This window comes from Mirounga angustirostris, unplaced genomic scaffold (genome assembly GCF_029215605.1).
Source record: "Mirounga angustirostris isolate CCGP_5_RB_7025 unplaced genomic scaffold, mMirAng1.0.hap1 SCAF_12, whole genome shotgun sequence".
In the NCBI taxonomy this organism is placed as follows: Eukaryota; Metazoa; Chordata; class Mammalia; order Carnivora; family Phocidae; genus Mirounga; species Mirounga angustirostris.
Window position 1 is genome coordinate 24,600,344 of NW_026991720.1, and position 27,141 is coordinate 24,627,484.

The 27,141-nt window shown below is 39.5% G+C and overlaps 1 protein-coding gene across 2 annotated transcripts in view; it reads left to right on the plus strand.

Annotated features, from left to right (window-relative positions):
- GRM8 (glutamate metabotropic receptor 8) overlaps nt 1-27,141 on the plus strand; it is a 724,302-nt gene that overhangs the window by 198,978 nt on the left and 498,183 nt on the right. The window lies entirely within an intron of this gene.

Genomic DNA, 27,141 nt, shown 5'->3' on the forward strand with positions numbered 1-27,141 from the left:
GTTTTTCCATTTCTTTGTGTCTTCCTCAATTTCTTTCATGAGTATTTTATAGTTTTCTGAGTACAGATCCTTTGCCTCTTTGTTTAGATTTATTCCTAGGTATCTTATGGTTTTGGGTGCAATTGTAAATGGGATCGACTCCTTAATTTCTCTTTCTTCTGTCTTGTTGTTGGTGTATAGGATTGCCGCTGACTTCTGTGCATTGATTTTATATCCTGCCACTTCACTGAATTCCTGTATGAGTTCTAGCAGTTTTGGGGTGGAGTCTTTTGGGTTTTCCACATAAAGTATCATATCATCTGCAAAAAAGAGAGTTTGACTTCTTCTTTGCCAATTTGGATGCCTTTGATTTCTTTTTGTTGTCTGATTGCTGTGGCTAGGACTTCCAATACTATGTTGAATAGCAGTGGTGATAGTGGACATCCCTGCTGCGTTCCTGACCTTAGGGGGAAAGCTCTCAGTTTTTCCCCATTGAGAATGATATTCGCTGTAGGTTTTTCATAGATGGCTTTTATGATATTGAGGTATGTACCCTCTATGCCTATACTCTGAAGAGTTTTGATCAAGAAAGGATGCTGTACTTTGTCAAATGCTTTTTCTGCATCTATTGAGAGGATCATATGATTCTTGTTCTTTCTTTTGTTAATGTATTGTATCACGTTGATTGATTTGAGGATGTTGAATCAACCTTGCAGCCCAGGGATAAATCCCACTTGGTCGTGGTGAATAATCCTTTTAATGTACTGTTGGATCCTATTGGCTAGTATTTTGGTGAGAATTTTTGCATCCATGTTCATCAGGGATATTGGTCTGTAATTATCCTTTTTGATGAGGTCTTTGTCTGGTTTTGGGATCAAGGTAATGCTGCCCTCATAAAATGAGTTTGGAAGTTTTCCTTCCGTTTCTATTTTTTGGAACAGTTTCAGAAGAATAGGTATTAATTCTTCTTTAAATGTTTGGTAGAATTCCCCTGGGAAGCCATCTGGCCCTGGGCTCTTGTTTTTTGGGAGATTTTTGATGACTGCTTCAATTTCCTTAGTGGTTATAGGTCTGTTCAGGTTTTCTATTTCTTCCTGGTTCAGTTTTGGTAGTTGATACATCTCTAGGAATGCATCCATGTCTTCCAGGTTATCTAATTTGCTGGCATAGAGTTGCTCATAATATATTCTTATAATTGTTTGTATTTCTTTGGTGTTGGTTGTGATCTCTCCTCTTTCATTCATGATTTTGTTGATTTGGGTCCTTTCTCTTTTCTTTTTGATAAGTCTGGTGAGGGGTTTATCAGTCTTGTTAATTCTTTCAAAGAACCAGCTCCTAGTCTTGTTGGTCTGTTCTACTGTTCTTTTAGTTTCTATTTCATTGATTTCTGCTCTGATCTTTATTATTTCTCTTCTCCTGCTGGGTTTAGGCTTTATTTGCTGTTCTTTCTCCAGCTCCTTTAGGTGTAGGGTTAGGTTGTGTACTTGAGACCTTTCTTGTTTCTTGAGAAAGGCTTGTATTGCTATATACTTTCCTCTTAGGACTGCCTTTGCTGCATCCCAAAGATTTTGAATAGTTGTGTTTTCAATTTCATTGGTTTCCATGGATTTTTTAAATTCTTCTTTAATTTCCTGGTTGACCCATTCATTCTTTAGTAGGATGCTCTTTAGCCTCCATGTATCTGAGTTCTTTCCGACTTTCCTCTTGTGATTGAGTTCTAGTTTCAAAGCATTGTGGTCTGAAAATGGGCAGGGAATGATCCCAAACTTTTGGTACTGGTTGAGACCTGATTTGTGACCTAGGATGTAATCTATTCTGGAGAATGTTCCATGGGCACTAGAGAAGAATTTGTATTCCGTTGCTTTGGGATGGAATGTTCTGAATATGTCTGTGAAGTCCATTTGGTCCAGTGTGTCATTTAAAGTCTTTATTTCCTTGTTGATCTTTTGCTTGGACTATCTGTCCATTTCAGTGAGGGGCGTGTTAAAGTCCCCCACTATTATTGTATCGTTGTCAATGTGTTTCTTTGCTTTTGTTATTAATTGTCTTATATAATTGGCTGCTCCCATGTTAGGGGCATAGATATTTACAATTGTTAGATCTTCTTGTTGGATAGACCCTTAAGTAGGATATAGTGTCCTTCCTCATCTCTTATTACAGTCTTTGGTTTAAAATCTAATTTGTCTGATATAAGGATTGCCACCCCAGCTTTCTTTTGGTGTCCATTAGCATGGTAAATGGTTTTCCACCCCCTCACTTTCAATCTGGGGGTGTCTTTGGTTCTAAAATGAGTCTCTTGCAGACAGCATATCAATGGGTCTTGTTTTTTAATCCAATCTGATAGCCTGTGTCTTTTGATTGGGGCATTTAGCCCATTTACATTCAGGGTAACTATTGAAAGATAGGAATTGTACTATTGTAGGTTACATATCTCTTCTCTTGAGCTGTTTTCAGGATTTTCTCTTTGTCTCTGAGACTCATAAGTTTTACTATTAGATGTCGGAGTGTTGACCTACTTTATTGATTTTGAGGGGGGTTCTCTGTGCCTCCTGGATTTTGATGCCTGTTTCCTTCCCCAAATTAAGGAAGTTCTCTGCTATAATTTGCTCCAATATACCTTCTGCCCCTCTCTCTCTTTCTTCTTCTTCTGGGATCCCAATTATTCTAATGTTGTTTCGTCTTATGGTATCACTTATCTCTCGAATTCTGCCCTCGTGATCCAGTAGTTGTTTATCTCTCTTTTTCTCAGCTTCTTTATTTTCCATCATTTGGTCTTCTATATCACTGATTCTCTCTTCTGCCTCATTTATCCTAGCAGTTAGTGCCCCCATATTTGATTGCACCTCATTAATAGCCTTTTTGATTTCTACTTGGTTAGATTTTAATTCTTTTACTTCTCCAGAAAGGGTTTCTCTAATAACTTACATGCTTTTTTCAAGCCCAGCTAGTATCTTTAAAGTGATGATTCTGAACTCTAGATCTGACATCGTACTGATGTCCGTATTGAGTAGGTCCCTGGCAGTCGGTACTACCTCTTGTTCTTTTTGTTGAGGTGATTTTTTCCGTCTTGTCATTTTGTGCAGAGGAGAATAGATTAATGAGAGAACAAAATGCTAACAGGGTAACAACGTCCCCAGAAAATATAATCTAAACAAATCAGAAAAGACCTGAGCAGTGGGAAAAGAAAGGGAAAGAGAGAAAAAAGAAAAAGAAAAAAAAAAAAGAAAGAAAGAAAAAGGAAAAGATAAAGATAAAAACAAACAAAAACAAACAAAACAAACAAAACAAAAAACAGAATGTGATCATATATGAACAGGCTGGTATATAGATCAGTGCCACACACTAGATTTTGGGTGTATTTTGGTCTGTTAGAAGAAAGTGCCTCCCAAAATTTTAAAGAAAGAAAAACATATATGTACAAAAATAAGGGTTGATATGATGAAGGGATGGAATATGACTGTAAAGATGGAAATTATAAAAAATTTTATAAAAGGAATTGATAATAAGTTTGAAAAAAGAAAGAAGAGGATTTTTTTAAAAAAAGGGAGAGAATGTGATCAGGCAGGGGAGTAGAAAAAAACCATACACTAGAGATTTAGGGCATATTTTGATCTGTTAGAAGAAACTATCTCAAAATTTTAAAGGGAGAACAACTTATATATATATGCCAAAAATATGGGTAACTACTATGAAGGGATAGAATATGACTCTCAAAGTGAAAAATAAAAATGTTTTTTAAAAAAGGGATTGATAAGATGTTGGTTGAAAAAGGGAAAAAGAAAAATTCAAAAAAAAAAGACAGTTAAAAAAAATTAACTTTGAAAGACAAAAGAATCATGGTAAAAAAGCCATGAATTCTATGTGTATTCCCCTAGTGCTGGAGTTCTGCCATTCTCATTGATCAGTAAACTTGGTCTTGGCTGGCTGTTCTCGCTGATCTTCTGGGGGAGGGTCCTGTTGCCGTGGTTCCCAAATGTCTCTGCCGGAGGCGGAATTGCCCCGCCTTGCCCGATCCGGGCTAAGTAATCTGCTCGGGTTTGCTCTCTGGAGCTTTTGTTCCCTGGAAGCTTTCCGTACAGCTTTGGAGGCGGAGAGTGAAAATGGCAGCCTCCCAATCTCCACCTTGGAGGAGCCGAGAACTTGGGGCCCGCTCCTCAGTGAGCCCCCAGAGAAAAGCCGTCAGTCACTCCCGTCTCCCTGGTCTCCGGCCGCACTCTGTGCTTACCCGGCCTGTGACCGCGCGTTTCTATCTCTGGCACCCGACCCCGGGTGGAGTCTCCAAACCCAGCAGATCCCTGTGGTGCACTCCTGCGCGGCTCCTCCCGGGGGAAGAAGGTGAGTCTTCCAGATCTGCCGCTTGTTGGGTCCCTGCTGGAGGAGCAGTGGCCCGACTGTGCTGCGGATCACGGTTTATGGCCACCCCGAGCTGAGAGCCTGCGCATTGGCTCCATCTCCGCAGCCGGCTTCCCTGCTCCGATACCTGGGAGCTCTGCTGCACTCAGGCACCCCCGGTCTTTCTGTGACCCTGAGGGTCCTGAGACCACACTGTCCCACGAGGGTTCCACCCCCCACTTAGGCACCGGAGTGACGTCCCTCAGCGGAGCAGACTTTTAAAAGTTCCGATTTTGTGCTCCGTGGCTCTATCACTTGCCAGAAGCAGCTGACAGAGGCCCCTCCCCCGCTGTCTATCCTCCCAAATATCACCTCGGATTCACTTCTCCGCACGTCCTACCTTCCAGAAAGTGGTCGCTTTTCTGTTCAGAGAGTTGTTGCTGTTCTTTTCTTTGATCTCCTGTTGAGTTTGTAGGTGTTCAGAATGGTTTGATCCCTATCCAGCTGAATTCCTGAGAGGAGACAAAATCCAGGTTTCCTACTCCTCCGCCATCTTGCTCCGCCCACCATAACAATCCTTTTTAAAATCGGCCAGATCACTTAACTCCTCTGCTCCAAATCCTTCAGAGGCTCCTCATTTCCATCAGAATAAAGCCTACAAGGACCTCTGACCCAGCCCCTATAGTCTTTCTTTCTTTCTTTTTCTTTTCTTTTTTTTTTTTTTTTGAGGTAGTGTTCCTTGATTCATTATTTGCATATAACACCCAGTGCTCATTACAGCACATGCCCTCCTGAATACCCATCACTGGGCTAACCCATCCCACCACCTCCCTCTGAAACCCTCAGATTGTTTCCCAGAGTCCATAGTCTCACATGGTTCCTCTCCCCCTCTGATTCCCCCCCTTTTGTTTTCCCTTTCTTCCTCTTATGTCCTCCATGCTATTCCTTATGTTCCACAAATAAGTGAAACCATATGATAATTGTCTTTCTCTGCTTTACTTATTTCACTTAGCATAATCCCTTCTGGTTCCATCCATTTTGATGTAAATGGTGGGTATTCATCCTTTCTGATGGCTGAGCAATATTCCATTGTATATATGAACCACATCTTCTTTCTATTCGTCTGTTGAAGGGCATCTCAGCTCCTTCCACAGTTTCGATATTGTGGACATTTCTGCTATGAACAGTGGGGTGCATGTGGCCGTTCTTTTCACTACATCCATATCTTTGGGGTAAATACCCAGTAGTGCAATTGCTGGGTCATAGGGTAGCTCTATTTTTAACTTTCTGAGGAACCTCCGTACTATTTTCCAAACTGGCTGTACCAACTTGCATTCCCACAAACATTGTAAGAGGGTTCCCATTTCTCCACATCCTCTCCAACATTTGTTGTTTCATGCCTTGTTAATTTTTGCCATTCTAACTGGTGTAAGGTGGTATCTCAATGTGGTTTTGATTTGAATTTCCCTGATGGCTAATGATGTTGAACATTTTTTCACATGTCTGTTAGCCATTTGTATGTCTTCTTTGGAGAAGTGTCTGTTCATGTCTTCTGCACGTTTTTTGACTTGATTATTTGTTTTTGGGGTGTTGAGTTTGAGAAGTTCTTTAAAGATCTTGGATTCCAGCCCCTATAGTCTTTCTCATCTCATCTCCTATGCTTTTTGCTTCATCTGTCCCAGCCACACTGGCTTCCTTGGGTGAATATACCAGGAATACTCCTGCTATGGGCCTTTTGCTTTCCCTCCCTCACCTCCTTCAAGTCTTTGCTCAGATGTCACCTTGTCAATGAAACCTGCTGACTGTCATGTATCACATTGCATTCTTGCCCCCTCATCCTCCTTTCTTTATACCTTCTCAATCTGTTCTTTCTCTATCACATATTATTTGCTTATTTTTAATTGTTTGTTTCCCTCCAGTAAATTGTAAGCTTCATGACAGCAGGAATCTTTGTTTGGTTCACTACTATATGTCAAGCCCCTAGAATAGTACCTGGCATATAATGTTTGATCTGTATTTGTTGAGTGAATGGATTTTGAATGAAGTAATTTAGTATAGCGCTTGGTACCTGCTAGATATTGAAGAAATTTTGGCCCATTTTCTTTCTGATTTAGTCAGAGGAAGAGATTTTGTATTGCTTTTTAAAAAATATAGAAGAGTAAGGGGAAAAAAAGAGTAAGAGAAGTAAAAGGGGAAAAAGGAATGGGGAAGAAAGGAAAGAGAAAAGAGAACCTTTGATAGGAGAGGAAGTGGATAAAGGTTAGGGAGCTAGAAGAGAGATTTTTTTCAAAAAGCCTCTTTGTCCTGCTTCCTGGTTTTTCCTCAGTCCTTCAATATAGAGTGTAAATTGTAAGAGGAGGGATTTAATATGGTGTATATCAGGGTGGGCAGATTTTTTCTCTAAAGTGCCAGATGGTAAATATTTCAGGCTTTGTGGGCCATTTGGTCTCTGTCAGCTATTTACCCTGTCTTTATTGTTTGAAAGCAACCGTGGATAATTTGTAAATAAACAGGTGCAGCTATGTTCCAATATGCTTTTTAAAAATTGTATTTAAATTTTTTTTTTTTTTTTACAAAACAGGTTGTGTAGGCTGTAGTTTGCTGATTCCTGGCCCAAAGTATATTTTTGCTAAATGTTTAGTGTAAACTACAATGTAGGGATTAAATTTAGGAAAATCAAAATCCCTACATCAAGACCCATTTATGATAAAAACACCTATCAAACTAGGAATGCAGTGGGCTTCCTTAACCTGATAAAGAGTATCTAACAAGAAATTTTGGCAACATAAGTATTAAAGATGAAACTTTAGCATATATCTTTTAAAGGGAGTTAGACAAGAATGTTCTTATTTCCTGCTCCACTTATCATGATACTGTAAGTCTTGGATAATACAGTAAGACAAGAAAGAGAAATATTTATACGTATAAGGAGTAGGAAGGAAGAAACTAAGTTTATTCCTACTTGCAGATTATATCATTATTAAAAAGAAAATTTAAAACGATCTACAAACTATTTGAACTAACAAGAGAGTTTGCAAGGCCCCTAGACATAAAATTAATTTACACAAATTAATCATATTCTTATAATAATGAAATCTAACATTTACATTTGGTTACTATGTGCCAGGCACTTTGTGTATAGTTCAGTTATTTACCTCTCACAACCATCTTATGAGGTAGCATTGATATTATTCCCATTTGAAATTTGAGAAAACTGAGTCACAGAGAGATTAAAGAATTCACCCATGCTCACTGTATGTGTGATGAAATTGGGGTGAATTGACTCCAGATTTGGTGGTATTGCTTTTCTTCCACTTATACACCAGAAATGACCCATTAAAAATGTAGTAGCAAAAATACTCTTCAGGCTGTCACCTAAAGCTATATGGTCCTTAGGAATAAATATAATAAAAATCTGTACAACCATTATGGAGAAAATATAAATATAAATAAGAGAAGCAGACCAGAATAATTAGTGAGATAATATTGTTGATTTAAATTTCATATATGGATGTTTCAGTATTGCGAAGTTGTGTTATAAGGTGTGTGTATGTGTGTGATGGCAGATTCTCACATATGCAAATGTAGCATTGTAAGAATAGCCAATCTTGAAATAAACAAGTAAAAAAGCCAAAAACAAGGTTTGCCCATATATTGATTTATAAAAATTTTCCGTACATGACTGATGGAGTTATCACAAGGGTAGACCAATAGATCAAATAGAATAGAATAGGTAGCTTGAGAAGGTTCTCACATACATATGGGACCTTGGTATATGATGGAGGTAGGATTGACAATCTGTACAGAAAGGACTCTTCACTGAATTTTTTTTTTGTTAAAGAAATGAAATTAGGTCAGTACCTTACACCATTTATAAAAATAAACTTAAGAGGGATTAGAGGAACGAATGTGAGAAAGAAAACTTTATAACTGTATATGGGAAATATAGTTATAAGATAGATAGATACAGAAAGATATCTTTATGATAGAGAGAGAGAGAGGAGGATATCTTTATGACATCAGAGTAAGGAAAAGCTAATGGATTGGACTATATGAAATTAGGAATCTTCTGAATGACTGAGACAGAAAAACAAAGGAAAAGCTTGCCCACATCCTGGTAGAAGATACTGGCATATTTCAGCCTAAAGACTCCTATCAGTTGTTTTTTTCAAGTCAAATAGAAAAATGGGTGAAGCATATGAATAGGCTCCATACAGAAGAGGAAATCCAGAGAACCAGGACATGTATGAAGACACACTCAATTACACTAGTGAGTAATCAGGAAAATGTAAATTAATAGAAAACTGAGATGCCATTTTACTTTTATCTGATTGGAAAAAGAAAAAAAAATCTGATCATGCCAAGCGTTAATGAGCAAGTAGGAAAGCAGTGAGAGTGAAAAGTGGTAAACCTCTTTGGAGAGAAATTTGATAACATCTAGTGAAGTTTAAAGGACATATCCTATGACCTAGAAATTCTGCTCTAGGTAAATGGCCTGAGGGGGACTTCTGCATGTATGCAGTATTGTTTGCAATATCAAAAAATTAGGAATAATTCAAATAAACCTTAGTAAAGCAATAGGTAAATTCTGAAGCATGCATAAAAAAGTTAAATAAATTAAAGTTAAATAAATTAACTGAATTCTGTTACTCATTCAACAAATATTTGTTAGGCATCAACTACATGGCAGGCACTGTTTACATGCTCAGGATACATTATTTAATAAAACAGAAAAATCCCTCTGTTTCTTTCATAGTCTAAGAGTGAGAAAGCACCATATTAGAAACAAAACAAATGAGTAAATTTAATGGCATGTGCAAAGTTGATAAGCGCAGTGGAACAGACTAATTAACACTGATAGATTCTGAAGCCACATATTTTGAGTTGATAAGAGAACATCTTAGGAAATAAAACAAAAACCTAAAGCCATACTCTATAATATTTACAGGTTCATATAAATGTGACAAAATATGAAAATGTTAATATGCATGAGATTCCTGGCATAGAGGCTGACTCCGAGGGGAGAGAGGAGGAAATGGGACTTAGGAAATGCAAATGGCTTCATCTGTAACTTTTTTATTTTATTTATTTATTTTTTTTAAAAATGATTTTATTTATTTATTTGACAGAGAGAGACACAGCGAGAGAGGGAACACAAGCAGGGGGAGTGGGAGAGGGAGAAGCAGGCTTCCCACCGAGCAGGGAGCCCGATTTGGGGCTTGATCCCAGGACGCTGGGATCCTGACCTGAGCCAAAGGCAGACGCTTAATGACTGAGCAACCCAGACATCCCATCTGTAACTTCTTTAAAATAAAAAAAATCCCAAGCAAATAGGACAAAATGTCATTTGTTAACTTTGGGTGGTGACTACGTAGGTGTTACTGTATTGTCCTTTGTACTTTTTCATACATTAAAAGAAATGACTGAATAAGAAAATGCCTGATCCACAGAAGCCATCAGTAGAAATGTAGACACTGGGGGCTGTCATTGCTCTTGTGTCCTGTTTACTCGTCAGCCCACTGCAGCCTTAAGTAGTCCTCAGCCTGCCTGACTCCAGTCCTGCCCATCTTTCCCACTGCGTTAGCTCTGCGGCCCCACCTGACAGGGAGGGATTTGGAGTTTTGAGCCAAACTTTTGTTACTTAAATTCCATGGCAATTGCTTGATTTTTAGCTACACTCTAGTTCTTATGCATGATTTAGGTAAATTGCTAGTAAAGAATTTGTTTTAATTACTTTTATATCTAAATTGGAGTAGGACTTTTAAATGGACTCCCTTTGAAGTCCCACACGGAGAGGTATTTATGTCTCCCGAAGCTCACTTACTCCAGGGCAAGGCGTGTCCAGCCATCCCGAGTGGTCTCCTGTGGGCAGATGGAGCTGAAAAGAGGGTAGGCTGCCTTCTGGACACTGGGGAGTGGGAAATCTTCAGCTCTTGAACTTGCTTCTGCTTCAGAGAGGGGTGTACATGTCTGTGTCTTTGTGTGTGTGCCTGTGCATGTGTGTGGGGGTTGGGGGTGGGCATGACACCCCGGGGGGGGGGCGGGTAATTTCAGAGGCGCGTCAATGACTCCGGGCACAGATGGCGTCCTGTGCAGGTGCAGTTGGTGAGTTCTGAGTTTCCTGTCCCCACAGTCCCATCACATCTTCCCAGAGCTGCTACTTGCCCCTCTACTCCTGAGCAAGGGGTTGGGCATAGCTTGAGAAAGTTAAGTCCTAAGAAGAGTTTAAAAAAAATAAATTTAACATGACATATGAAAAGGATAAAGAAAAGAAATCAAGTTTGTCTTTGGTATCCTCCAACTCCCCTTTCAGGACCCTGTGACCCTTCTCTTGCCACTTCTTGGCCACCGTTCTTCCAGAATCCCAGTACCTCACTGTGCCCCACGTTATCCGGAGTCTCCTTCAGCTGACTCCAGAGACACCTATTTGTAATAGATTTTACCTTTAAAATTATTTTTTTCTTTCCCTTTCCACAACCTTATCTGCCCTTGCACCTTCCCGCTTTATCTCAATCAAAACTGTTGCCCCTCTGTGTCTTTGCACCTGCTATTTCTTTGCTCTTCTGTCTAGATAGAATATGCTTCCTTGCTTTCTGGTGCTCCACTTGGCGATGCTCAAATGTCAACCTGTTCTGATCCCATTACTTACCCTGGAGCCACTTACTCTTCTCTGTCTCTGCTCTGGAAGCTCTTTACATATAGCCTCTATGGCCACATCTCACACATTGTGCTGTAATTGTCTGTTGATGCATTTAACTTCCTCTTCAATAGTAGAGAATACATTTTATGAATTTGTGTTTTCCCAGCAGATGGCATAGTATCTGATTATGAACACTGAATGAATGAATGAATGAGCAAATGAATGAAGAGAATGGAAACTTCCATTTTATCAGTATTAGGAAGACATTGATGAATTCTGAACTGAGATGATGCTGGTTTTGGGGAGACTGAATGCCATATATTTCAGCCCTCTCTCCCTAAATACTGCACTGCACTCGCATTATAAGGGGAAATACAATGAAATGCCTCAGCCTCCTCCCTCCTACAGATGCAATCTTGCCCTAAAACCTGCTGATTCCAACCCTCTGCCTGTGCCCCATATTTCCCCCCTACTTTTGAGGTTAACTCTGGATTCTGAGGACTTCAGAAGAGCCTCATTGTGACTTTCTCCTCTGGGTAATTTACCCCCTCCTTACCTGACCACAGACATGCTAATTACAGTCATTTACAGGAACTACTTCCATTATTAACCACGATGAAACTCTATAATTCAATATGTGTGCAATTATTTATTCCTCTAACATGAATTGAACATCTCCTCTCAATCACTATGCTTGGTATTGAAGATGCAAGGATTGAATTTGCATGGCAGATTAATTTCATTGCATTTTGGTTTTGATTTGAAACCAATAAGTTCTCTATTCACGCACATTTGTTTTTTATGTTCTGTTCCTCACATAGCATGTTAGACAACTTACAGTTTTAAACAAACAAACAACCGAATAGGCATTTTTATTCTCTATACAGAGGAAGGCAGGCAGGCTCAAAAGGTGTGGGCTGAGAGATCTTGGGTCCAAACCCCAAACACCACCTTTGAACTAGGTTTTACTACCTGTAGCTCCTTGCTCTGGAAGCTCCTCAGCAGGATCATCATAATCTTTATTTACGTTTTTAATTTGGATAGCTAGCATGTCTTTTCACAAAAACTTCAGAGGTAATTTGCAGGACAGTTATCTTCCATGTGACCAGAATTCTTCAGTCAGTGGGGTCTGACTTCATTGATTTTTACTGTACAGACATGGAACAATATTTGAGGGGGAATGAGAATGTTCTGTCCCTTCACATAGTAACCAAACTGAAAAACTTGTTCATTCAGTGGAAATTTCTATGGGCGTTTGTGTTGTCTGACTGTAAAGTCCTTCCTGGACTGCCCAGAGCTGTGGCAGTCTTCCAGTGTGGACAGCCATGAACTGCACTTCTCAGATTTCTGGATGTAAGGAGTGTAATAAACTGACAAATCCAACTGCTGTGCTGTGAAATCCATCACTGATGCTGCTCATGAGCAGTTCTCAGCCAGTCACTGAGGATGGCAGGGGTACCAAGGCATCCATTTGGGGGAGCTATAGTACTCTTCTATGGCCTTCCCAAACTTGCCTTAGACCTGCACTGCTGTCTCAGATTTTCCATCCTCCCTCTCTCCCTCCCCTCCCTCCCTCCCCCCCCCTCCTTCCTTCTCTCTCTTTCTCCTTCACTCAGGGTCAGACCAGCTTTGTGGGTTCATGGTTCTCCCAGCTCCCTCTTCATTTCCTCCCATAGAAGTTTCTTACAATGTATGAGTTTGCTAGGGCTGCTGTAACCACTACAGACTGAGTGGCTTAAACAACAGCAATTTATTTTCTCACGGTTTGGGTGACCTTGGTCTCAGAAGGGTTAGGCCTCTCTCCTGAGTACCCTCGCCTTGGCTGGGAGATGGCCATCTTCTCTCTGGGTCTTACCTCTGTGTCTATCTGTGTTGTGGTTTCCTCTTTTTATGAGGACATCATTCATATGGGATTAGGGCCCGCCCTAATGACCTCATTTTAACTGAGAGAACCTTTAACCTCTTTAAAACTTTTTAATGCCCTTAAAGACCCTATCTCCAAATGCAGTTACATTGTGAGGTACTAGGGGTTAGGACTTTAATATTTGAAATTGGTGGGGGGCGGTGGGGGAGTAGGGAGGGCATACAATTCAGCCTGTTACACCTAATAAATATATTTCAGGATTAATCCTATCTTGGTGTCTGAGGACAGGGACCAATATACCCAGACTCCCTCCTGGGTTTCTTGGAGTTCAGAATGCAATGTGGCTTATCCTAAGGAGCACTGAAGCAAGTGGAGTGAGAGCTTTCCTTGCCCACTAGCTGTTTTGGTGAGTTCCTAAAGTCTTTAGCTTTAACTCAGACTTTCAAACATTTCACATGCTTTCACCATATACAATATGCCAAGTTCTGCAATGGTTATTGTGATTGATTATATGAATTTATTAACAACTGTCATTATTTTAGTTGTCATCTGGTCAAGTGTAGTCGTTATTTTGATAGGCTCAAACCAAGAAGGTGAAGAAATACCTCTCCTTAATTTAACTACTCTATTTGAGCAAGGAATATAAAGTTTGGTTGTGTCATCCACTGTTGGTGATTTCATTATTCTATTTTTACAATAAATTATTTTTATTATTTAAGCTTTATAGGCAGCTTTATGGCTTCTGAATTTTTCATTTGCTTTCTTAAAAACTAACAGTCAAGATATGAATATGTATTTCTGTAGGTAAATAAAAATAGTGTTTTAAAGTTCTTTTTTATAAGAGTTCATTCAAAGCTTGTCTTCATTATAATGTAATGGGTATATTAATATGAAATAAAGAGTTCTTTAAAAACTTGAATATCTTCTATATCACAGAAAACAATTTTTCTGCCCGGACTGGAATGCCCTTCCACTAAATTTATATCCTAAATTTTCTTTAAGCCTAGGTTCAAAACCCACTTTCTTCACCTAGCCTTCTTATTTTGGCCCATTGTTGCAAATCCCCTCATTTTTCTGTGAGTCATGTCTACTGTAATCTTCTTACACATTGTCTTAGATTTTTCTCCGGTGGTTTCAGATATGTGTGCAAACTCTGGTCTCCATAGTGAGATTATCAATTTTCAGGCATCTCTTGCTGTGTTATTTAGATGATAAGGAAAAAACAAAAGGAGTATAAGATACGGTTCCTGTCAATGTCTCCCTTAATGTTGGAAATTGTGAGCTGCAAATCTTGAGACCCAACTGACAGGAAGCAATTTTTAGCATGCAAATCAAATTCAATTTGTAATAAAATTAATGATACTACCATGGTAGTTATTTTGCATCTGGTAATTAGTCATAAATGGTAAATATATTTTGTATATAACTGTAATTGCCATTTCTTTTACACAGTCAAACCATGTTTTCAGTTTTTCTTCTCTTCATTAATTCTTAGGTCTATATTAAAAACATCAGAGTTGGCAGTTTTTTGCTGATATTATATATAGTGTAATTTTAGATACACACAGACACACACATATACACACAGTTGGAATTCAGCATCTCTCTATCCATGGTTCCTTGGGATTTCTGTGCTCTGCAGGGCTGAGGCACTACTGTTTCAGACCCTGCTTCTGGAAGCTCCTCAGGCTGCCTCTGTTCCCTCATTTACAAGGTCCTGATAGGCCCTGCTCCTTGTTCATGTCTGCCCGCCATTGAAGTTGTGAGGTATAAAACTTTGAAGTTGAGGCTTGGGCTGGTGGACGCAGCAGAAAATCATACTGTGAGAAAAAAGGAGGTGGGGGTGGGAGTGGGGCATTTGTTAGGATGCCAGTTAAGGTTGTGGCATGAAATGGGGCACAGACATATCAAGAGAGACTGAAAGGACCATCATTTCACAGTCTTTGGGTAGAGAGGGAAGAAGTGGGGGCTTGGGGGTGGGGAGGGACTCAGATGGGTGAGAGGCCTGGGCCTCTGCCTTGGTGACAGGGGCTTGGAAAACTCAGTGACCTTCCATTCTGTTGGGCTTGCAGCAAGTCCTGGGAGGAAACTCTAGGAACCTTGTGCATTTACAAGCAAGGGTTTGTTCACTGCAATCCATGGACCATGGTCCACCTTCAGATGTTCAAGAGCTAAAGGATTATATACACACACACACACACACACACACACACACATATACTCAAACATTTTGGTTGGAGGTAGATATTTTTTCTAGAGAGAAGACCTATCTATGCATTTAGCAAAGGGGTCTATGACTCAAGAAATGGTTAGAAACCATTTCATCATCATGTAAAATTATTTTTTAAAATCCATTTTTGAGCAGATGATGCTGGGTGAGAGGTGGGGAAAGACATGAAAGCACAAATAGTTGGGACTGGGAAGTTGAGAGAAGCAGAGGGATAAGCAGTATTCTCTTCCACTTATCTATTTTAAATTAAAAGCAGGGGGGAAACAATAGGAAAAGTAATGTGGAGCATTAAGTAAGATTTGGAACAAGATAAAGATGACTATAAAACCTGTTCACTCACTTAGGATAGATCACAAATTCACCTTTAATCAAAAAAAGGAAACCTGGTTAGTTAAAAAGGCCATAGGGTCCATAAGCAAAGAGAGGACAATTGCTTTGGAAAAGTTCTGTCCTTGGTACTAAGACCAGACAGGACTCTTCCCCAAGAATCTTCAACGAAGGGACTCTGCAATGTAACAGTGTCTTCATGTCCTTTTACCTGTGGACCCATAGTTGAATCCCACAGAGTTAGCCACTTGGCAAGTTGCCGTTTGGCTTGATGACTAATAGAGCCAACTCTGTGGCTCTGTGATGGGCCAGTACTGTGGAGGTCCAAGTGCCCAGTTCTCTGCTGCTCTTGCTTGTACAGTGGGCAGTGGATTTTCTAGCATATGGAGAGTATATGTGCTTCAAACAGTCCTGTTAGATAAAGGATTCCTTCCACCTGGTAGATGAGACATATTGGGTAGCTACAAGTTTGCATTAAGATTGTAGATTCTGTGTTAAGACTCATATGTCTTAACAATAACACTGGGGAAAAGGTAAACATCTTCTTAGGAAAACTGAGGAGGCTTTGTTAGAATATGTGCCTAAACAGAAAGATATCCCATTTCCACTAAGAGGGATCCAAGAGAGACTTACTCTTTATATTATCATAAACAAGTTCCTTAACTTCTCTGGAGCCTGAGGTTTCTAATATGTTAGATGTAGGCATTAGGACTGCCCTTATACTGAGTGAAGTAAAGCATAGAACGCTGGACAATTGTTAGGTAGCATTTATTATTTAATTGATCACAAAAAATATAAAAACAGCTGGATATAGCTTAACAGATGTATTGGACCAAATCTCAAAGAGCTTAATAGTCTTTGCAGTAGGTGATACCAAATATATACTAATGAACACAGAGCAAGCCAGCAGTTTGTGATTAAATGCTCAAATATCTGGCGTAGAGTAGAGGAAGTCAGAAGAGGGAATCACTGTCAGGTTGCCAGGGAATGCTCCATAGAAGGTGTGGCATATGAATTGGAAGAGGCTTGAGTACAGAGAGCAAAGTGGGGAAGCCACCTGACTGGTAGGCAGGCATAGCATTGTAGACATGGGAAATTGTGTGGCCCCTCTGGGGGAAGCACTTAACTAACTTTTTTTATAGGGCCCTCTAGATGGGATGAAACAAATAACATTTAGAGATTAAGAAATGTGACAAATTCCCATCATACCACAAAGACAACTTGCCAATAGCCATGCCATTGACTGATTCCCCACACTATACACACCCTGACACTGGACAAGGTAGTAAGTAGATGGATAGGAAGCTGCCCCTGCCTTTTGAGGAGCTCGGTGTTTACTGAGGGAGATAGACTTGTAAATAGGTAATAACCCTGCAGAGCATAGGAATGGGAAGTGAGTGATGTGGGCGACTGCTCCAAGTGGCCTAAGAAGAAGTAGGAGAGCAGACAGTGTCCAAGAAAGTGACCAGCCAGTCAAACAAGTCAGCCAATCACTTGGTTAATGTAGGCAAACAACATGGGCTTAAGTAAATGTTTCACTAAACTTACTGAGTGCATCAACCTAATCAAGTGTTTACTGGCATCATAGAGACAGCCTTAACAATGCAAATATTATATATAATCCCTTGCCTTTGAAATGATTTGATGGGACTTTCCAAAGAATCTGGGCTCCTTGTGTTATCTGGCCTTGTTTTGACTTTCTGCCCCATGGTGAGAGAGAATTATTTTTTATGGAATATCATTCACTGTCTAAAACACAGCTCTGCAAATATTTCCAACATTGACATTATTTCTATGATTTAAAAAGTTATGGTTGTTTTTTTTTTTGAAGGCAAAAGCTCTATGCCTGGCTGTTCACTGGCTGCTTTAGTTTATGACCATAACCACCTTCCTAGGTTCTGCCTTTAAAAGCTCTGCAGATATATTTTTTTCCATGTCCACCCCAACCAAGGACCTTTAAAATGACTGAGTGAAAGCTCAGAGTTTTATGGGCTTTCCTACAGTATTGCTATTTTTCGGATGGAAAGCAGGATATTTAGTTCTTTTCTTCACCAAAAAGCCAATTTTGTCTCCATGATCCACTCTACAGCAGTGCTCGAGGTTATTCGAGGGATAGAGTGAGTGCAATTTTACTTTTATCCCTTGGGGCTTGTACCATACACCACACAGTGAAAACACTGGATTTGTGGAAGGTCACAAATGTACCTCTGTGATGTGGATTGTGTAACCAATTTTGTAATCTGACTGTGTAGTCTCCTAGTCACTCCTGAGTGAACAGCAAGCATAACTAGACAGCTTATCATTTAGGGCTTGGTATGGAAAGGGAAAGAGGGAGCAAGGAGAATAAGGGCTAGGATAGCAGAATGACTGTTACTGTTGGGTGATTGTACAGTGGGATAGTGGCTTTATCTCTTAAGTTTATTTGGGTGGCAATGTGTAGCAAGCTCAGATTATAGGAGCTCTAATATGGGCTTCTGTCTCACTGTCTTCGTGATCACACTAGATCTATTATGGGACCATAAACTCAAATGCCTGTAGAGGTGGGACCAGGTTACATAAATGTATCACATCAGGCCAGGTATGATACAATAGGGACTAGTATTGCCTGTGGCAGACTGGAGAACTTATATTCATTTGTGTGGAACAATTGAGACTTTCCTGCAGGCTGATTTTGGCCATCGAGCATTACCAGATTTGCAACTCCTGAATTAAAGTGCATGAAAAGAAAATATATGTAACTGATGAAGAGATGTGCAAATTAATTATACAGCGGTGTTCCTGTGTAGCTTGCCTTCTTTGTCCATCTTCAATTTGATTAACGAAATGCGGAAACAGTGGATAGGGATATTCCATCTTGGAGATTCAGAATTTTCATTCTCTCAGGAAACTATTCCATTAGACCATGGCAATGAATCTTCCAAGCTGTAAGTTTTGTTGTATGTCTTCTAGACAGCATAATTTGTGATGCACAGTTAGTGCTTATGGGGAAATAACTGAATAGATTAAAAGCAATGTGTTTACACATGTGATTTTAGCTTTCATTATTAATGAGTCTATTCTTTTTAATGTATGTGTCCAGAATTTATATGAGAGAGAATTGTTCTGTGGGTCATCAGTACTATACTTTTTTAAACCTAGAGGTTGTGATTTAATGTTTAGGAAGTCCCTTCTAGCTAGAGGTCTGTGGGAGAAATGTGCATAATTTTTTTATAGTCAATAAATGAGATGTACAGATAAATAGATCAGTCCATGGTCCATAATGTGTTCAATAAATGTTTAGATATTGCTATTATAATTAATATTAGCGATATAATTGTTGAAATCTGATAAAAGGCCATGGAGATGATCTGAAGTAAGTCTCAAGGATATATAAGGCTCAAAATACAGAACCTTGGGAAAAACTGGGGAAAAAAAAGGTTTAAGATTTTATTTTATTTTATTTTTTATTTTTATTTTTTTAAAGATTTTATTTATTTATTTGAGAGAGAGCACATGAGAAGGGGGAGGATCAGAGGGAGAAGCAGACTCCCCGCCGAGCAGGGAGCCCGATGCGGGACTCGATCCCGGGACTCCAGGATCATGACCTGAGCTGAAGGCAGTCGCTCAACCAACTGAGCCACCCAGGCGCCCAAGGTTTAAGATTTTAGACCAGAGAAGATAAGTCTGAAGAAAGAGAATATTGCTTTTCAATTGATCAAAGCATGTGGTACTTTATAGGTTAAAAGAATTAGACAGTGACATAAAAGGATATCTTTACAATTTTTGGGTAGGGAAGACATCATAAAAAAAGTCAAAAGACAAGCAGTAGACTAGGCGACAAAAAGCATGACACATATACCAAACAGAGGATTACTATATATAAATAAACTATCTTTACATTAATTAAAAAACAACATCCAATGGATAAAAGCACAAAAATATATTGAGACAATTCACATGTGAAAAGATGTTTAAATTCCTTATGGTCAAGAAAATATAATTACGACAAGATACCATATTGGCAAAAATCAAGAAAAGGAAGGCCTTAAGGTACTTTCTAGAAACCCACTGATTAAGAATATTCAGAATGGCCTTTGAGAGAAGTTTTGAATAAAAGCTCTCCAGATTGAACAGCAAAAGATCTTTCCCAATTCAGTCTTCAGTAGAAATAAAACAACAAAAAAGAAAAATTAAAATTTAAAAATAGAAAACTCTTATCCTCCTTATCTTATAGAAAAAAACCACAAGCTCTTTCTCTCATTCCCTCTCATCCCCAAATCTGGATGCCATCCAGATTGGGAAAAGTGGAATTCTAAGAAGGGAACAGATGATTTGAAGGCTAAATGATCTTTTTATATTTTCTTAAATTTCCTATGTTTATGCATAGTTAAAGATTTAGGCTATTTATCTCCAGTGGGAATTAAGATTGCTGTTGATTTTTTTAAGTACCCCAAATTGAGGCAGTAAATGAACCTTTACAAAGTACAGGGCTTCAATTTTCTTTAAGGAGCATTGCTAGAAGATGGTAGGCACAGTTTTCTTTGGTGCTGGCTGCAGAGTTCAGGCATCCCAGAGAGTGTACCTTAGGTGGGTGACAGGCAGAGGTGAAGCATTGCCCTTTCTGAAGAGCCGCTACCAGCTGGTCAGCCATCAGTGAAAATGAGTTGAATGTGAAAGGGTTGCAGGGCAGAAATCCTGGGGGAAATAGTGATGCATGATTAGGGAAGATGCCAAAGCAGAAAGTGTGAGACCTGTTGGAGGAGAAATGATAGCTCTGAAAAATGCTGTCTCATAAAATGTCTTTTTAGAGATTTAAATTTGGAATAAGGAATAATGACAGAATAGGGTCTCTACTTGGAGATGATGCTATAATAGGATAGATTATGGAGAAAAGATAGAAAACTCAAGTCTTAATTTTCTATTTCATCCTTTCCAGCAGAGCAAATAATCTTCAAGTTGAGAAAGGGTAGGGCAAGCCAAACAAATAATATGAATAATTAATTAATTCCCACTATGACTGAATTGTGTCCCTCCAAGATCCATAGTTGAAACCCTAACTCTAGGGGATGGTATTTGGAGGTGGGGCCTTTGGGAGATCATTGGTTTCAGCTCAAGTAATGAGGTGGGAGCCCTCATGATGGGATTAGTGCCATCTTAGGAAGGGACACCAGAGAGCTTGCTCTAGTTTCATTCTCTCTCTGCCATGTGAGGACACAGCAAGAAGGTGGTCATCTGCAAGTTAGGAAGTAGCTCTCACCAAAACCCAACTATGCTGGCACCCTGATCTGGGACTGCCAGGCTCCAGAACGGTGAGAAAATACATTTCTCATGGTAGCCCAAGATGACTAATATAATTCCTAAGGAGATAAAAGAAGAAGGTCTAGCCACTATCAATGCTCAGACTTAGAACTTCCTAAATACTAAGGAGTGGGATGATTTGGCTCTGGAAATGGTGGGGTTCTGTGGGCATTTATGGAGTTTATGAGGAGTCTGAAGATGGACATGTATCCAGATTTTCAAAAAAAGGTACAAAGATTTTTGGAAGATCAGAACAACAATATTGATGTTAATAGGGATAGGTTGTGATAATTTAGAAAGTAATTAAGTGGGTTTTTTTTAATGAGAAAAAAGATAACTATGCATATATCATATTAACTTAAATGTATCTTTGAGGAGAAGGTGATCTTATTTATTTATTTTTTTTTTGTGATCTTATTTATTAATCATGGAACTGTTGTAAGTGTATCATTTTTAAATTTCTCTAAAGCATTTCTTAAAACCTCCAGTTTTGTAACAACAGAGAGGGAGAGAGAGAGAATTAGAATGTGGGCTGCATGAGGGCAACATGAGGCAAATTTAGGTAGATTTGCAGGTGGATGAGCAGCCATATTAAAAAAGAGCCAGTTCAGAAAAGGAAGAACACCCCAGGGCTCTCTGACTTGGCTCCATTCTCTGCAGATCACTGGGGGAAAAACGTGGCTTAAGTGAAGATAGAAAATATGTTTGTCAAATTTGCAAATAATGACAAATTGAATATCTTAATGTGCTAACAAGGTTTTAAAAACTTCTAGAAACGAGAACGGACAAAAACAAAAGGAAGAAATGTAATAAAGCTAAATGTAAGATTCAACATTTATGTTTGAAAAAGTCACTTAACCTAGTGTTGGAGGTGAAGGTCAGACTCGACACTAGTCCATATTAAGAAAATCTGAGGTTTGTTGACCGCACATTTAATGTGAGCCAACTATGTAGTTCCGTCACTGAAAAAATTAACCCCATACAGCAAGTGCCCAAATCTTAAGGCAAATTTAAGCTCCTTTAACAGAAAAGGAATATGTAGCTCTCAGGAAGTGATAGTTCAATTGCTTGTCACTGGTAGACCACATCCTCAAAGTAACACTAATGCTTTGAAGAAGGGCAGCCAGGATGGTTAGGGAGTCTGGAAACCCATGTGTCATGAGAAGCCTGGAGAAGAAAAGCAGTCAGGATCATCATTTCTATCTGGAAACATTTAAAAGGGATGCCATGTAGAAAAAAAATAGTTTTCTGTTGTACTGGGCAGCAATACAGTAAAATGGATATACGTTTTAACTAAATTAAAATGAGATTTTTTTGATTTTGAACCACTAGGGCTGTTCAGCCATTATGGGCCTCATTATAATATAGTTAAATTCTCATTTTAGCAGTGTTCAAAACAGGATTCATTTAACAAACCTTTTTTTTTTTTTTTTAGAGATTTTATTTATTATTTGAGAGAGAGAAAGAGTGTGCGAGCGAGCACAAGCGGTGGAGAGGAAGAAGCAGGCTGCCCATCTAGCAGAGCAGGAAGCCCAATACGGGGCTTGATGAAGGGCTTGATGCAGGGCTCCATGTGGGGCTCGATACCAAGACCCTGGGATCATGACCTGAGCTGAAGGCAGCTGCTTAACTGACTGAGCCACCGGGGTGCCCGCATTTAACAAATCTTTAAAAAGTACCCATTGTATGTCAAACACTTTTCTAGGTGATGAGGGTAGACTGAGATGGTGGAGATTAAGAAAGGAATGAATTGAGCTTGACAGAGTAAACCAATACATGGCAATGGTATTTTCCCCTTTAGTCTTAGAATCGGGGCTTCAGCTCAAAGCTGAGGACCTGAAGAATTAAGTGTATCTCCAAATTCAAGGTGCTGCGGACCACTGCAATAGCCCTTCTGCAGTAAGTACTGAGAGGCATCAAGTAAGAATGAGATTGACCACTAAGCCCAGTTAATATAAGAAGATGACTGAAGGGGTGGGAGTCAGCATTTTGGGGAGTGCATATTCAGAGCCTGCTTTTCCCTTCCCTCATGAGAGGAGGAAGTCCCTTTGCCATTTCATGGAGCCAAGTGAGTGGGACTTTGAATGAACCAATGTTGGGAGTATTGCCAGAATTGTGGACTAGCATCTCATTCCCTGGCAAAATCTGTAAGCCTTTTTTGTTACCATTGGAGTAGAGTGGGAGAGGAAAAGAGTTTTGGAAGAGTATTCTTGGAGCCTAGCGAGTCCAGGCTTGCTGTTCTTTTCCATCCCTGATCCCTCTCTAAGGAGAAGAAAAGTGGGTGTTTGATATGCACTTCTGAAGATTAGGGATGGTATGTGTAAAGATAGACTCTGGAAGTCCACTGGCAGAACCCAGGACAGGAGTGAGTGGTACCTGGAAAGATGGGGGCAATGTTTACACCATCCTGGTTCCTGGCAGCAGGGTGGTGGTGACGTGTGTTCAAGAGGACTCTAGTTATTAGGGTGGCTCTACTTGCAGTCATTTGGGGAGTAGCAAAATGCAGGAGCTGGACCATGTCTTGGGACTCTTAACTTGGGGAAAGGCAAAGGTGTCAGGGCTGCTCTCTTGGAAAGGTAAAGGAGAGGGTACTTCCCTCAAAAAACATCACTCCCCTTCTCAGCAGGTTCATAGTTAGATTCATCTTAAATCAGAAAAAGACTCAGAAAACCTTTTACCACCAGTGTGTGTCCATGCACATAAAAAGATTCTCTGCAATAATAGTGGGGAAGGTTGTGCGTGTGTGTGGGCAGGGGCATGTGGGAACTCTCTGTACTTTCTGCTCAATTTTGCTGTGAACCTAAAACTGCTCTAAGAAATAAAGTCTATTAAAAAATGATAGCTTATCTGACAAGGAGGCTCCCTCTCTCAGAGTTGTCTAGAATTGATATGATTTTGATTGTTAAACTAAAGCAGCTATAGCTGTTTCTACTGAGAGCCAGGCTAACTCCTCTATTTTTCAGAATTATAAAGATTTAGCTAAACAGAGATAATGGAGTTTGCTTCTGGCTAACTATCTTGTGGACTGTCTTTGAACAGGATATTGACTGCTGGTGAGTTGTACATGACTTGCAAGAGAAAAAAGAAGTAAATGTTGAAGATATAAGAGACTCCAAGAAATGTTTGCACATGGCCTCTGCAGTGCCTGGTGCGTACTGAGCACCTGATGCATTGCTGCTCTTATGAATGAATGAGCAAATAAGCTAGTGAACTAAAGAGGTAGCTCTTGATCCCTAAACCAGCTCATGATGGAACTAAAACAGCACACTTCAGTGGGAAGGGGGAGATGGAGGGAAAATATGGTCATATCTTAATAGCCAACCAGAATAGAAAAAAAGAGAGAGAGAGTCTCTTCACTTGTGCAGTTTTTCTCTGGGTGTGGAGGGTGAGACTGAGGTTCCATGAGAGTCTGGTGTTTGAGGGGAGAAAGAGGGGAGAAGTTGAAAGAGAGAAAGAAAAGGAGGAATGTGTGAATAGAGCGGATTTCCCTCTATTCTCCACCTTAAGATACTATGGTCTTGCCTGTGATGGGGAAGGGGAAGAGAGTAGCTTTGAATTAACTCTGTGATGGATATTTGAAATGAAGAGGTCCAAGTCTTAAACAAAAGGAGACCGTCCTCAGTCACAAGTGGCTGAAAAGCTATGGAGTTTGGCTAAGATGCCATAAGGGACCTGTTTCCTCTCAAGAAAGGGAGGTTGACATAGTACTGTTAGGAGCAATATTTCATGTTTATATCCCAAGAAGTAGAGATTTCTCCATAAATTGGTTACATAAAAATAAAGTCATGGGAAGAAGTGAAGGAAATGAAATGGAATGGGTAATAGAGTATAAAGGGGGAACAATGGGATGCAAGGATTTCTAGGGAAGCGTATGGGAGGGATTGCCCTGAGGAAGTAGCCTCTGTGGCTACTTTGTGTAAAGAAGGACCCAGCCATGTGAAGACTCAAGTAATGAGCTCTATAGGCAAAGGCAATGGCAGATGCTAAGGCTCTGAAGTGGGAACAGGCTTGGCCAAGGGCAAGGAACATAAACAAGATCAGTGTGACTAGGAGGAGGGAAGACATGCCATGGAATGATATGAGGGATTGGTTCCTTGGAGGCCTCAAAGGCCACAGGACTAAGATGGACTTCATTTTCAGTGTGAAGTTAAGTGTTTGGAGAGTTCGGTCAGGAGAGGGACATGGTCTGACATATATGGTAGATGATTTGAGTGCTGTGTGGAGAACGGAGAGAATGAGGGCAAGAGTGAGCAGGGAGGCTAATTCAACAGCAACTAGCTCTATTTTCTCAACGAAGAGGAAAAAGTTTGAAATCTCAATTGTTGGTGTCATCATGAATGATAGAGAAAAGCCCCAGAAAACAGTGGAAACTTCTGGTGGCCAATGCTAGACAGATCATTTTCTCTCTCGCTCTGTTTAACTGTAGAATAATTGCTAGGAAATATTAATAGCTGCCACATACTGAGCGCTTGTTATGTGCCACACCTTGTGCTAGGCTTGTTAATTCATTTTACCTTATTTAATCCTCACAAGAATAGGCCCCAGAAATGCTGGAGAAGAGGTGGAAGCTGTTAATAATCAAATATAAGACTTGACAAGCTATCAGTTTAGTCAAGCAAATGATTAGCCATGCAGTGATTTGAAACCAATTCCATATTTGATTAAATTCCATCTTTTCTAAAAATGACTTTATTTACAGGCTTAGCCTTGGAGAAAAGACTTTCATATCAAAAGGAACACTTGAAATATTCTTCTCTCAATGCAGAGATATTTTGAAGTCTCAGGCACTGTCAGGAATACATCTCAGAAAAATTACCAAATCATTTTCTAAAATGCCCTTCAGATGTTATGGTTCTTAATATTCTGAAATTTTATGGTCTATAGAAAACCCACATTGAAACCCACTATTTACGGAGGGCCTCACTTTAATGAGCAAACAAGATCTGTGCAAACATTAAATGAAGGATGACCGTGGATTTAAAATTGGAAATTTTTGTCAGCCAAGGAGATTTTTTTTTTTTTTTTGGTCTGTCTCCATGAATTCAATTTTACAGTTTTTACTTGATGAAATGATCAAAGCCTTTTGCTTCTGAGCTAACATCCCTTTGAAATGTAAAATTAATAGTTTAAAACTTAAAGGAGGAAAAAAAAACATGGTTTTAGGTTTCAGGACATAACCAATTGTGAATATTTGGGGAGAGAAATTCCTGCTTAAAAACACCTTTCCGGGTTTAGAAATTAATGTCTTTTCCATACAGGTGAAAGTATTCTCAGGGTTTGTTTCTTCTGCATAGATCCGTGTGGTTCAGCCGACAGTGGGAGGGTGGTTGGCACCACTAACTGGTAAGGAAGACTTAAAAAAATATATCTTGCCATAATAAGAAACTATAAATAATGGATGAATAAACCAAATTCATAAACATTTTAATTTCATTCTCAATAAAAAAAAAATCATGATAAAAGCAGAGAAAGCCTGTTATGAAGGAAATGGCTTCGAAAGACAAAGCCCTATGGAAAACATAAAGGAAGAAGTATTCCTTCTGAGTCTTAGAAAAAGTGCCCTTGAAGTGAGGTGTGCAGCTGCGTATAAATGGTGGCGTGTACTAGAGCAAGGGACACAGAGGGGTGTCTAGAAAGCCAGTTAGTATTTTCACATCTTTACCATAAATTGAGCATCTACCTGTGTCAGGCTCTTTTCAAGGCACTGAAAACTATGTTATAATATGGATACTATTATTCCCAGTTTATAGATGAGAAATTAAGAAGAGTTAGGTTTAGAACTCAGGTCACTATACTACACTGCCTTTTAGGTGTTATAAAAAAGCCATAAAATTTAGGTGGGTTGGTGAACTAAAATGTATAGAAAGGTATAACATTCTGCCATTAAAAGCAATGGGATTTCATTAGTAAAAAAGTTCTTAGTCACTGATATCTTCTTTCTTTCCTGCTTTACATGCTTCCTCTTAGAAGAAATGATCTTGAAAACTGGGCTTGATCTATTCTTAGTTGCCTTTTTGCCAGTGACTGAATCCTTTGCTCTCCCTTCACCACCCCCACCTACCCCCCAAAGCTCTCTTCATCTCTCTTCCCCTGCCAAGGGTGGGTGAAGGGAGCAATCTGTGGAGCTTTGGGTTGGATAGTCATTATGACCATTAGAATTTAAAAAAAAAATTTTTTTTAATGAGTTCCTAATTATGAATTCCAGAAGACTTGACTTTTATTTTTATTTTTAAAGATTTTATTTTTTGAGAGAGTGAGAGAGAGTGCACAAGAGGCGGGGAGGGTCTGAGGGAGAAGCAGACTCCCTGCTGAGCAGGGAGCCCGATGCGGGACTCGATCCTGGGACTCTGGGATCATGACCTGAGCCGAAGGCAGTCACTTAACCAACTGAGCCACCCAGCGCCCAGAATTTAAAAAAAAATTTTGTATATTATATTAGAAATTGACATCTGCAGTAGAAACTTATTATATACTTGAATATTTCTTCATTTT